Source organism: Oncorhynchus gorbuscha, linkage group LG10 (assembly GCF_021184085.1).
Source record: "Oncorhynchus gorbuscha isolate QuinsamMale2020 ecotype Even-year linkage group LG10, OgorEven_v1.0, whole genome shotgun sequence".
Classification (NCBI taxonomy): Eukaryota; Metazoa; Chordata; class Actinopteri; order Salmoniformes; family Salmonidae; genus Oncorhynchus; species Oncorhynchus gorbuscha.
Window position 1 is genome coordinate 15,403,472 of NC_060182.1, and position 14,428 is coordinate 15,417,899.

Sequence of the window (14,428 nt, forward strand, 5' to 3'; positions counted from 1 at the left end):
TATAGCAACAGAGAAACATAGCAACAGAGAAAATAGCAACAGAGAAACATAGCAACAGAGAAATATAGCAACAGAGAAACATAGCAACAGAGAAACATAGCAACAGAGAAATATAGCAACAGAGAAATATAGCAACAGAGAAATATAGCAACAGAGAAACATAGCAACAGAGAAATATAGCAACAGAGAAACATAGCAACAGAGAAACATAGCAACAGCAACAGAGAAATATAGCAACAGAGAAACATAGCAACAGAGAAATATAGCAACAGAGAAACATAGCAACAGAGAAACATAGCAACAGAGAAACATAGCAACAGAGAAATATAGCAACAGAGAAACATAGCAACAGAGAAATATAGCAACAGAGAAACAGCAACACAGCAACAGAGAAATATAGCAACAGAGAAACATAGCAACAGAGAAACATAGCAACAGAGAAACATAGCAACAGAGAAATATAGCAACAGAGAAATATAGCAACAGAGAAACATAGCAACAGAGAAACATAGCAACAGAGAAAAGCAATAGCAACAGAGAAACAAACACAGCAACAGAGAAATATAGCAACAGAGAAACATAGCAACAGAGAAATATAGCAACAGAGAAATATAGCAACAGAGAAACATAGCAACAGAGAAACAAGCAAAGCAACACAGCAACAGAGAAATATAGCAACAGAGAAACATAGCAACAGAGAAACATAGCAACAGAGAAATATAGCAACAGAGAAACATAGCAACAGAGAAACATAGCAACAGAGAAACAGAGAACATAGCAACAGAGAAACATAGCAACAGAGAAACATAGCACAACAGAGAAATATAGCAACAGAGAAACATAGCAACAGAGAAACATAGCAACAGAGAAACATAGCAACAGAGAAACATAGCAACAGAGAAACACAGCAACAGAGAAATATAGCAACAGAGAAAATATAGCAACAGAGAAATATAGCAACAGAGAGCAACATAGCAACAGAGAAACAGCAAACAGAGAAATATAGCAACAGAGAAATATAGCAACAGAGAAATATAGCAACAGAGAAATATAGCAACAGAGAAACATAGCAACAGAGAAACAGCAACACAGCAACAGAGAAATATAGCAACAGAGAAACATAGCAACAGAGAAACATAGCAACAGAGAAACATAGCAACAGAGAAATATAGCAACAGAGAAATATAGCAACAGAGAAACAGCAACACAGCAACAGAGAAATATAGCAACAGAGAAACATAGCAACAGAGAAACAGCAACACAGCAACAGAGAAATATAGCAACAGAGAAACATAGCAACAGAGAAATATAGCAACAGAGAAATAGCAACAGAGCAACAGAGAAATATAGCAACAGAGAAACATAGCAACAGAGAAATATAGCAACAGAGAAACATAGCAACAGAGAAATATAGCAACAGAGAAACAGAGCAACATAGCAACAGAGAAACATAGCAACAGAGAAACATAGCAACAGAGAAAATAGCAACAGAGAAACATAGCAACAGAGAAATATAGCAACAGAGAAATAGCAACACAGCAACAGAGAAATATAGCAACAGAGAAACATAGCAACAGAGAAATATAGCAACAGAGAAACATAGCAACAGAGAAAATATAGCAACAGAGAAATATAGCAACAGAGAAACATAGCAACAGAGAAAAGCAATAGCAACAGAGAAATATAGCAACAGAGAAATATAGCAACAGAGAAATATAGCAACAGAGAAATATAGCAACAGAGAAACATAGCAACAGAGAAACAGCAACATAGCAACAGAGAAATATAGCAACAGAGAAACATAGCAACAGAGAAACATAGCAACAGAGAAATATAGCAACAGAGAAACATAGCAACAGAGAAAATAGCAACAGAGAAATATAGCAACAGAGCATACAACAGAGAAACATAGCAACAGAGAAATATAGCAACAGAGAAACATAGCAACAGAGAAAACATAGCAACAGAGAAACATAGCAACAGAGAAATATAGCAACAGAGAAATATAGCAACAGAGAAACATAGCAACAGAGAAAAGCAATAGCAACAGAGAAATATAGCAACAGAGAAACAATAGCAACAGAGAAACATAGCAACAGAGAAACACAGCAACAGAGAAATATAGCAACAGAGAAACATAGCAACAGAGAAACAGCAACACAGCAACAGAGAAATATAGCAACAGAGAAACATAGCAACAGAGAAATATAGCAACATAGCAACAGAGAAACAGAGAAATATAGCAACAGAGAAACATAGCAACAACACAGCAACAGAGAAATATAGCAACAGAGAAACAATAGCAACAGAGAAACATAGCAACAGAGAAACAGCAACACAGCAACAGAGAAATATATAGCAACAGAGAAACATAGCAACAGAGAAATATAGCAACAGAGCAGCAACAGAGAAACATAGCAACAGAGAAACATAGCAACAGAGAAATATAGCAACAGAGAAATATAGCAACAGAGAAATATAGCAACAGAGAAACATAGCAACAGAGAAACAGCAACACAGCAACAGAGAAATATAGCAACAGAGAAATATAGCAACAGAGAAACATAGAAACATAGCAACAGAGCAACACAGCAACAACAGAGAAACATAGCAACAGAGAAATATAGCAACAGAGAAACATAGCAACAGAGAAACATAGCAACAGAGAAATATAGCAACAGAGAAATATAGCAACAGAGAAACATAGCAACAGAGAAATATAGCAACAGAGAAACATAGCAACAGAGAAACAGCAAGCAACAGAGAAATATAGCAACAGAGAAACATAGCAACAGAGAAACATAGCAACAGAGAGCAACATAGCAACAGAGAAATATAGCAACAGAGAAACATAGCAACAGAGAAATATAGCAACAGAGAAATATAGCAACAGAGAAATATAGCAACAGAGAAATATAGCAACAGAGAAATATAGCAACAGAGAAATATAGCAACAGAGAAACAGAAACATAGCAACAGAGAAATATAGCAACAGAGAAACATAGCAACATAGCAACAGAGAAATATAGCAACAGAGAAACATAGCAACAGAGAAACATAGCAACAGAGAAACAGCAACAGAGAAACATAGCAACAGCAAGAAATATAGCAACAGAGAAATATAGCAACAGAGAAACATAGCAACAGAGAAACATAGCAACAGAGAAATATAGCAACAGAGAAATATAGCAACAGAGAAACAGAGCAACAGAGAAATATAGCAACAGAGAAATATAGCAACAGAGAAACATAGCAACAGAGATAGCAACATAGCAACAGAGAAACATAGCAACAGAGAAATATAGCAACAGAGAAATAGCAACACAGCAACAGAAACATAGCAACAGAGAAACATAGCAACAGAGAAACATAGCAACAGAGAAACATAGCAACATAGCAACAGAGAAATATAGCAACAGAGAAACAGCAACAGAGAAATATAGCAACAGAGAAACATAGCAACATAGCAACAGAGAAATATAGCAACAGAGAAATATAGCAACAGAGAAACATAGCAACAGAGAAATAGCAACAGCAACAGAGAAATATAGCAACAGAGAAACATAGCAACAGAGAAACAGCAAACAGCAACAGAGAAATATAGCAACAGAGAAACATAGCAACAGAGAAACATAGCAACAGAGAGCAACATAGCAACAGAGAAATATAGCAACAGAGAAACATAGCAACATAGCAACAGAGAAATATAGCAACAGAGAAACACAGCAACAGAGAAATATAGCAACAGAGAAACATAGCAACAGAGAAACATAGCAACAGAGAAACATAGCAACAGAGAAATATAGCAACAGAGAAATATAGCAACAGAGAAACATATAGCAACAGAGAGCAACATAGCAACAGAGAAATATAGCAACAGAGAAATATAGCAACAGAGAAATATAGCAACAGAGAAATATAGCAACAGAGAAACATAGCAACAGAGAAACATAGCAACAGAGAAATATAGCAACAGAGAAATATAGCAACAGAGAAACATAGCAACAGAGAAACAGCAACACAGCAACAGAGAAATATAGCAACAGAGAAACATAGCAACAGAGAAATATAAACATAGCAACAGAGAAACAGCAACACAGCAACAGAGAAATATAGCAACAGAGAAACAGCAACACAGCAACAGAGAAACATAGCAACAGAGAAACAGCAACACAGCAACAGAGAAATATAGCAACAGAGAAACATAGCAACAGAGAAATATAGCAACAGAGAAACAGCAACACAGCAACAGAGAAATATAGCAACAGAGAAACATAGCAACAGAGAAACATAGCAACAGAGAAACAGCAACACAGCAACAGAGAAATATAGCAACAGAGAAACAGCAACACAGCAACAGAGAAACATAGCAACAGAGAAACAGCAACACAGCAACAGAGAAATATAGCAACAGAGAAACATAGCAACAGAGAAATATAGCAACAGAGAAATATAGCAACAGAGAAACATAGCAACAGAGAAACAGCAACACAGCAACAGAGAAATATAGCAACAGAGAAACATAGCAACAGAGAAATATAGCAACAGAGAAATATAGCAACAGAGAAACATAGCAACAGAGAAACAGCAACACAGCAACAGAGAAATATAGCAACAGAGAAATATAGCAACAGAGAAATATAGCAACAGAGAAACAGCAACACAGCAACAGAGAAATATAGCAACAGAGAAACAGCAACAGCAACAGAGAAATATAGCAACAGAGAAATATAGCAACAGAGAAACATAGCAACAGAGAAACATAGCAACAGAGAAATATAGCAACAGAGAAATATAGCAACAGAGAAACATAGCAACAGAGAAATATAGCAACAGAGAAATATAGCAACAGAGAAATATAGCAACAGAGAAACATAGCAACAGAGAAACATAGCAACAGAGAAATATAAACAGAGAAGCAACAGAGAGCAACAGAGAAATATAGCAACAGAGAAACAGCAACACAGCAACAGAGAAATATAGCAACAGAGAAACATAGCAACAGAGAAACATAGCAACAGAGAAACAGCAACACAGCAACAGAGAAATATAGCAACAGAGAAACAGCAACACAGCAACAGAGAAATATAGCAACAGAGAAACAGCAACACAGCAACAGAGAAATATAGCAACAGAGAAACATAGCAACAGAGAAATATAGCAACAGAGAAACAGAAACAACAACAGCAACAGAGAAACATAGCAACAACAGCAACAGAAACAGCAACACAGCAACAGAGAAATATAGCAACAGAGAAACAGCAACACAGCAACAGAGAAATATAGCAACAGAGAAACATAGCAACAGAGAAACATAGCAACAGAGAAACAGCAACACAGCAACATAGAAATATAGCAACAGAGAAACAGCAACACAGCAACAGAGAAATATAGCAACAGAGAAACAGCAACACAGCAACAGAGAAATATAGCAACAGAGAAACATAGCAACAGAGAAACATAGCAACAGAGAAACAGCAACACAGCAACAGAGAAATATAGCAACAGAGAAATATAGCAACAGAGAAACAGCAACACAGCAACAGAGAAACAGCAACACAGCAACAGAGAAACATAGCAACAGAGAAACAGCAACACAGCAACAGAGAAATATAGCAACAGAGAAACAGCAACACAGCAACAGAGAAACATAGCAACAGAGAAACAGCAAGAAATATAGCAACAGAGAAACAGCAACAGAGAAATATAGCAACAGAGAAATATAGCAACAGAGAAAATAGCAACAGAGCATAGCAACAGCAACAGAGAAATATAGCAACAGAGAAAACAGCAACAGAGAAACATAGCAACAGAGAAACATAGCAACAGAGAAACAGCAACACAGCACAGCAACAGAGAAATATAGCAACAGAGAAACAGCAACACAGCAACAGAGAAACAAACACAGCAACAGAGAAATATAGAAACAACAACAGAGCAACACATAGCAACACAGCAACAGAAATATAGCAACAGAGAAACACAGCAACAGAAATATAGCAACAGAGAAACAGCAACACAGCAACAGAGCAACAGAGAAACAGCAACAGAGAAACACAGCAACAGAGCAACACAGCAACACAGCAACACAGCAACAGAGCAACACAGCAACACAGCAACACAGCAACAGAGAAACAGCAACAGAGAAACAGCAACAGAGCAACACAGCAACACAGCAACAGAGCAACAGAGAAACAGCAACAGAGCAACACAGTAACACAGCAACAGAGCAACAGAGAAACAGCAACACAGCAACATAGAAACAACAACAGAGCAACACACCAACACAGCAACAGAGCAACAGAGAAACAGCAACAGAGCAACACAGTAACACAGCAACAGAGCAACAGAGAAACAGCAACAGAGAAACACAGCAACAGAGCAACACAGCAACACAGCACCAAATAAACACAGCAAAAGAGCAACACAACAACACAGAAACAGAAAATTCATCAAATCATATTTGTTTTAAGTTATTGGAAGTGGAAATGACTGATTAATATGCATCATCATTATTCAGCTTCGCAGAATTTATGAATGTCTAAGAGGGTTAGAATTCTGGTTGCCTGTCTTTCATCATCAATAATTTTAAAGTCTAATTACAGAGAGAACAGGGAGAAAGGAGAGGCCACTTCACATTATTTAGAAATACACTATTGCCCGGAATATAGAGCTCTGTAAAGGGTCTCCATCTATTGGCCAATTGTGTAACTGAAATTGAAGTGGGCGTTTTCTGCCATTGAACCACAAGAGGGCGATAGAAGGCTAGTTATGTGACGTCTCAGGCCAGCGGTTGGCAGGAACATAATCAATCACAAACGGGAAATGAATTCAAACCGAGTATAACACAGATTCATAGTATAGTTTAAATCTAAATAATTGTATTCAGTTGTTCTGATTCCTTTAACTTGGTGAGTGTTTATTACCTGGGACCTTTCTAGACAACCCATACAACATACAGGGAGCGGCCTTCTTACAATGGCTCATGATACCACACACACACACACACGCACACACGCACACACACACACACACACACACACACACACACACACACACACACACACACACACACACACACACACACACACACACACACACACACACACACACACACACACACACACACACACACACACACACACACACACACACACAAGCACAGTGACACACAGAAAGTACTGAATGCGAATGATGAGGCACTGTGGAATGTGTATGTTGTGCCTTGCCCTAACATTAAAAGATCAACATTGTGCAATGCTGACCAACAGACTTCAAACAGCAGACAGACTGAATGTTATGACCCTTCCCCTGACGACAGTAGACCTACACCTATCTCTCCTGACGACAGTAGACCTACACCTATCTCTCCTGACGACAGTAGGCCTACCACACCTATCTCCATTGACGACAGTAGTCCTACCACACCTATCTCCCCTGACGACAGTAGGCCTACACCTATCTCCACTGATGACAGTAGGTCTACCACACCTATCTCCCCTGAAGACAGTAGGCCTACCACACCTATCTCCCCTGACGACAGTAGTCCTACCACACCTTACTCCCCTGAAGACAGTAGGCCTACACCTATCTCGCCTGATGACAGTTGATCTACCACACCTATCTCCCCTGACGACAGTAGTCCTACCACAGCTATCTCCCCTGACGAGAGTAGGCCTACCACACCTATCTCCCCTGAAGACAGTAGGCCTACCACACCTATTTCCTCTGACGACAGTAGGTCTACCATACCTATCTCCCCTGACGACAGTAGGGCTACCACACCAATCTCCCCTGAAGACAGTAGTCCTACCACACCTATCTCCCCTGACGACAGTAGTCCTACCACACCTATCTCCCCTGAAGACAGTAGGCCTACACCTATCTCGCCTGATGACAGTTGGTCTACCACACCTATCTCCCCTGATGACAGTAGTCCTACCACACCAATCTCCCCTGATGAGAGTAGGTCTACCACACCTATCTCCCCTGAAGACAGTAGGCCTACACCTATCTCCCCTGACGACAGTAGGTCTACCATACCTATCTCCCCTGACGACAGTAGGGCTACCACACCTATCTGACTCAGTCACATACTGTACAACCACAAACTAAACGTTGCTGTTTTTACTGAGTAATATAAAAACAAACATGCATCCACAGTACCTTCAGAAAGTATTCATACCCTTTGACTTATTCCACATTTTGTTGTGTTACAGCCTGAATTCAAAATGATTTTTTTTAAAACCTCTCACCCATCTAGCCTGAATACCCCTTAATGACAAAGTGAAAACATGTTTTTATAAATGTTTCCAAAAATGAAAAAATGTAATACAGAGATATGTAATTTATGACTGAGGGACCTTGCAGATAATTGTAACACAACAAAATGTGGAAAAAGTCAATGTGACCATATGAATACTTTGTAAAGGCACTGTACGTCTTCATGTTTGTGTCGGACATTATGTTGGAACCTGCTAGTAGGCTACATGGTGTTTGTATTGCTTTTATCCTGTCTTATAAATACATCTAGCAGGCATAACTTTGCATTGTAAATGGATAGTTATTTGATGAAACATTTAATTTAGCCTTTACTACCATAGCCCATAGAAATGCATTGCATAGCACGTGTACAAAACAGACAGTTCAAAATAAATGGTAAGGAATACTTATCTGTCTGAGAGAGATAAGACAACTTTTCTTTCAACTTTTCTTTATCCATGTAATTGGCTGATTGAGCTCTGCTCTGCCTGCTGTGTCCTCTTCGATATATATATATATATAAGTCAATGGTCCCCTCTATGTCCCCTCTATGTCCCCTCTATGTCCCCTCTATGTCCCCTCTATGTCCCCTCGCTCTCTCTCTGTTGAATCAGACTGTTGAATCAGACTGTTGAATCAGACTGTTGAATCACCCATTCCCACAATGGTCAATTAACCACACACAGAGACAAGAGTAAAGCCCCTCTCTCTCTCTCTCTCTCTCTCTCTCTCTCTCTCTCTCTCTCTCTCTCTCTCTCTCTCTCTCTCTCTCTCTCTCTCTCTCTCTCTCTCTCTCTCTCTCTCTCTCTCTCTCTCTCTCTCTCTCTCTCTCTCTCTGAATTCACAGTAAAAATAGAATAGATACTCATTTACCTCTGCATAATTTTCTGTCATGCCTCTGGTGTTCGTTGTCAGAGGATAGAGAGAAACATATGCCCACATCAATCGTCTATATTCTAGAATGGCATTACATTCTACCTACATCTATAACCCAGGGTAGCCTGGGTAGCGGCAGGGTAGCCTAGTGGTTAGTGTGTTGGACTAGTAACAGAAAGGTTGCAAGATTGAATCCCTGAGCTGACAAGGTAAAAACCTGCTGTTCTGCTCCTGAACAAGGAAGTTAATGCACTGTTCTTAGGCTGTCATTGAAAATAACAATTTGTTCATAACTGATTTGCCTCGTTAAAAAAACAAGAATGTTATTACAATGTCCCTACAGCTTTAACCCTAAACTGCTGGGAAATGTTGACAAGATAACTCCCTTTTGGGTGCTACAATACTGTCTTTATCGATTCCCCACAATCATTACACATTCTGAATGAGAGTATTCCCTTTGTAACACAGCAGATTGCGGCCCGGTCGAGGCTTCATGTTGAAAGCTACGACCTGGTCGAAAGCTTCAAGTGACTTTAAGTGACCAAATGTACTTGGCAAAGTGGGTCAGTCAGTCACAGGAAGGACAGTACGATGATCCCCCAGCATACTCCAGTTCCATGGAGGATAGGATGTCCTGTCCAACTATCCACACTAAAGCTGGGACACTGATCTACGGTCAGTTGAGCTTTCATCTCTCTAACAGTTAAACTTGGGATTTGGAGAGGGTAAACTGATCCTAAATCTTGGTAAATTCTACCCAGAGCCCAAAAGAACATTGTGTCCTTTTCAGATATGTTTTGCTTGTTTATGTCTCTTCTTCCTGTTCCTTGTTGGGTTGTTGTGTCCATGTTGGGTTGTTGTATCCATGTTGGGTTGTTGTGTCCTTGTTGGGTTGTTGTATCCATGTTGGGTTGTTGTATCCATGTTGGGTTGTTGTATCCATGTTGGGTTGATGTGTCCTTGTTGGGTTGTCGTGTCCTTGTTGGGTTGTTGTGTCCTTGTTGGGTTGTTGTGTCCTTGTTGGGTAATTGTGTCCTTGTTGGGTTGTCGTGTCCTTGTTGGGTTGTTGTGTCCTTGTTGGGTTGTTGTGTCCATGTTGGGTTGTTGTGTCCATGTTGGGTTGTTGTATCCATGTTGGGTTGTTGTATCCATGTTGTTGTGTATCTTGTTGGGTGATGTGTCCTTGTTGGGTTGTGTCCATGTTGTTGTTGGTTGTTGTATCCATGTTGGGTTGTTGTGTCCTTGTTGGGTTGTTGTGTCCTTGTTGGGTTGTTGTGTCCTTGTTGGGTAATTGTGTCCTTGTTGGGTTGTTGTGTCCTTGTTGGGTTGTTGTGTCCTTGTTGGGTTGTTGTGTCCTTGTTGGGTAATTGTGTCCGTGTCCTTGTTGGGTTGTGTCCTCGTTGGAGTAATTGTGTCCTTGTGTCCTTGTTGGGTTGTCGTGTCCTTGTTGGGTAATTGTGTCCTCGTTTGGGTAATTGTGTCCTTGTTGGGTTGTCGTGTCCTTGTTGGGTAATTGTGTCCTTGTTGGGTTGTCGTGTCCTTGTTGGGTAATTGTGTCCTTGTTGGGTTGTCGTGTCCTTGTTGGGTAATTGTGTCCTTGTTGGGTTGTCGTGTCCTTGTTGGGTAATTGTGTCCTTGTTGGGTTGATGTGTCCTCGTTGGGTAATTGTGTCCTTGTTGGGTTGTCGTGTCCTTGTTGGGTAATTGTGTCCTTGTTGGGTTGTCGTGTCCTTGTTGGGTAATTGTGTCCTTGTTGGGTTGTCGTGTCCTTGTTGGGTAATTGTGTCCTTGTTGGGTTGTCGTGTCCTTGTTGGGTAATTGTGTCCTTGTTGGGTTGTCATGTCCTTGTTGGGTTGTCGTGTCCTTGTTGGGTAATTGTGTCCTTGTTGGGTTGTCGTGTCCTTGTTGGGTAATTGTGTCCTTGTTGGGTTGTCGTGTCCTTGTTGGGTAATTGTGTCCTTGTTGGGTTGTCGTGTCCTTGTTGGGTTGTTGTGTCCTTGTTGGGTAATTGTGTCCTTGTTGGGTTGTCGTGTCCTTGTTGGGTTGTTGTGTCCTTGTTGGGTAATTGTGTCCTTGTTGGGTTGTCGTGTCCTTGTTGGGTAATTGTGTCCTTGTTGGGTTGTCGTGTCCTTGTTGGGTAATTGTGTCCTTGTTGGGTTGTCGTGTCCTTGTTGGGTAATTGTGTCCTTGTTGGGTTGTCGTGTCCTTGTTGGGTAATTGTGTCCTTGTTGGGTTGTCGTGTCCTTGTTGGGTAATTGTGTCCTTGTTGGGTTGTCGTGTCCTTGTTGGGTAATTGTGTCCTTGTTGGGTTGTCATGTCCTTGTTGGGTTGTCGTGTCCTTGTTGGGTAATTGTGTCCTTGTTGGGTTGTCGTGTCCTTGTTGTGTCCTTGTTGGGTTTCGTGTCCTTGTTGGGGGTGTGTCCTTGTTGGGTTGTCGTGTCCTTGTTGGGTTGTTGTGTCCTTGTTGGGTAATTGTGTCCTTGTTGGGTTGTCGTGTCCTTGTTGGGTTGTTGTGTCCTTGTTGGGTAATTGTGTCCTTGTTGGGTTGTCGTGTCCTTGTTGGGTAATTGTGTCCTTGTTGGGTTGTCGTGTCCTTGTTGGGTAATTGTGTCCTTGTTGGGTTGTCGTGTCCTTGTTGGGTAATTGTGTCCTTGTTGGGTTGTCGTGTCCTTGTTGGGTAATTGTGTCCTTGTTGGGTTGTCGTGTCCTTGTTGGGTAATTGTGTCCTTGTTGGGTTGTCGTGTCCTTGTTGGGTTGTCGTGTCCTTGTTGGGTAATTGTGTCCTTGTTGGGTTGTCGTGTCCTTGTTGGGTAATTGTGTCCTTGTTGGGTTGTCGTGTCCTTGTTGGGTTGTCGTGTCCTTGTTGGGTAATTGTGTCCTTGTTGGGTTGTCGTGTCCTTGTTGGGTTGTCGTGTCCTTGTTGGGTAATTGTGTCCTTGTTGGGTTGTCGTGTCCTTGTTGGGTTGTCGTGTCCTTGTTGGGTAATTGTGTCCTTGTTGGGTTGTCGTGTGCTTGTTGGGTTGTCGTGTCCTTGTTGGGTAATTGTGTCCTTGTTGGGTAATTGTGTCCTTGTTGGGTAATTGTGTCCTTGTTGGGTTGTCGTGTCCTTGTTGGGTAATTGTGTCCTTGTTGGGTAATTGTGTCCTTGTTGGGTTGTCGTGTCCTTGTTGGGTAATTGTGTCCTTGTTGGGTAATTGTGTCCTTGTTGGGTTGATGTGTCCTTGTTGGGTAATTGTGTCCTTGTTGGGTTGTCGTGTCCTTGTTGGGTAATTGTGTCCTTGTTGGGTTGTCGTGCCCTTGCTAGGTTGTTGTGGCAACAGAGCCAGAGGTTGGTGGGTTGTTAGGTTCATCTGGTGGTTCCTTGGTTATTGTGGTCGTTCCAAAGGAGGGACAGAGAGCATTCAGTTGTAAATTGTCTGGTCACCAAACAAGGAATGCACTGACCTGTAGCCTACAATATGACTAAACGGCATCCCCAAATCAAAGTTGAAAATAAGAGCCAATCATTATTTATTTATTTATATATGAGGATTTTTTCAATCTTGCTGAATAAAGGCCCTGTTTGATGATGTAATGTAGAAAATGTGTTGGCAAAAGTAATACCCCTGTTACTGTTCACATTTCTTTTAAAAATCTTTATCCAATTCCTCCCGTCACAGTCAATTTGAAGATTTGGCTGCAGAGATTGTCTTCTCCTTTCATTTAGACAAAAGAAATCCTGGAGATGCCGGGGATTGAACCCGGGGCCTCATACATGCAAAGCATGCGCTCTACCACTGAGCTACATCCCCTCCCATACATAATGTTATGCAACAGGCTTTATGTGCTTTCCCTGCAGGCAGGTGTCAGTCCTTATTGGTCCTGTGAAAGAGGAGCCAATAGACAGCCAGGATATTTATGTTTGACTGTTATGCAATATGATTTGAGGTGCCCAGTCTTAACCCTTGACCTTGTGTTTATTAGGTGTGTGTGTGTGTGTGTGTGTGTGTGTGTGTGTGTGTGTGTGTGTGTGTGTGTGTGTGTGTGTGTGTGTGTGTGTGTGTGTGTGTGTGTGTGTGTGTGTGTGTGTGTGTGTGTGTGTGTGTGTGTGTGTGTGTGTGTGTGCGCGCGATTGTGTGTGTGTGTGTGTCTTGTGGATGTGTGTGTAGTAATTGGCTTTGGATATTTTTTGTATATATTTTTTTGTCATGAATATATTTTACATTAATATTCACTTTGGTTTCTATTTTCGAGGAGACATATACCACGAAGTACATTGCTTTCTTCCATTCATGTTTTCTTCTGTTCTCTTCATTAAAAAAATGCACAATAAATGAAAAACAAACATACAGATGATTTATAGATACCCATTTCTTTTTGATACAATCCAGGCTATTTTTAGCTGAAGGCTGTATTTTGGTTGACTGTAATGGGATTGGGGAAACAGCCGAACTTCCCACAGTGCAAATACAGACCCTGTTGTGTGTGTGAGAGAGAGAGAGAGAGAGAGAGGAGAGAGAGAGAGAGAGAGAGAGAGAGAGAGAGAGAGAGAGAGAGAGAGAGAGAGAGAGAGAGAGAGAGAGTGTATAAATGCATGTGTGCTTCCATGCCTGCATTCATAATCGGGTGGAGACCGGCATTTTCTCATCAGCCATGATATTCTAATCCAGTGGGAGATTAAAATAGCCCTGTTTCCTAATATCTTCCAGAGGGCCGTGGAAAGGACCATGGCCTCTCCCTAGCTAGCACATCTTGTTCCCCAGCCACACTCTCCACCCAGAGCCCTGCCAAGGACACCCACCTGCAGCCCTACTTGTGTTAGCCATGTAGGGACAGACCCACAGCATCGGACGCATGGAGTGAGGATTTTAGTAGAGCTAAAGGAGAGGAGGAGTGGAAAAGGGCGGAAGGGAAAGAGAGTAGGAGGAGGTTGACTATATCCCCCATATATCTCTCTTTCTCTCTCTCAATTCAATTTCAATTTCAATTTAAGGGGGTTTTATTGGCATGGGAAATATATGGAATGGCCCCGGAGAGGATTGGCTGCCATTTCACGGGCTCCTTATCAACTGTGCTATTTTGTGCGTTTTTCGCATTATTTGTAACTGATTTTGTACATAATGTTGGTGCTAACGTCTCGAAAAGAGCTTCTGGATGTCAGAACAGTGATTATTCACATCGAACTGGACGAAGATCTTTTCTTTAATGTGTCTGACGTGAAGGATATACCGTTTCTTCGAGACCAGGCCCAAATTCCCCTCATTCGCCTAAAGAAAAAATATAGGTACAGCGGGCGTAGATCGGGGTGCCTT

General features: G+C 41.1%; 1 non-coding gene across 1 annotated transcript; it reads right to left on the reverse strand.

Annotated features, from left to right (window-relative positions):
* Window positions 1–12,856: 12,856 nt before the first annotated feature.
* Window positions 12,857–12,928, reverse strand: trnaa-ugc. Its single transcript has one exon. It is a non-coding gene; the product is annotated as a tRNA-Ala (tRNA).
* Between the last annotated feature and the right edge of the window lie 1,500 nt (window positions 12,929–14,428).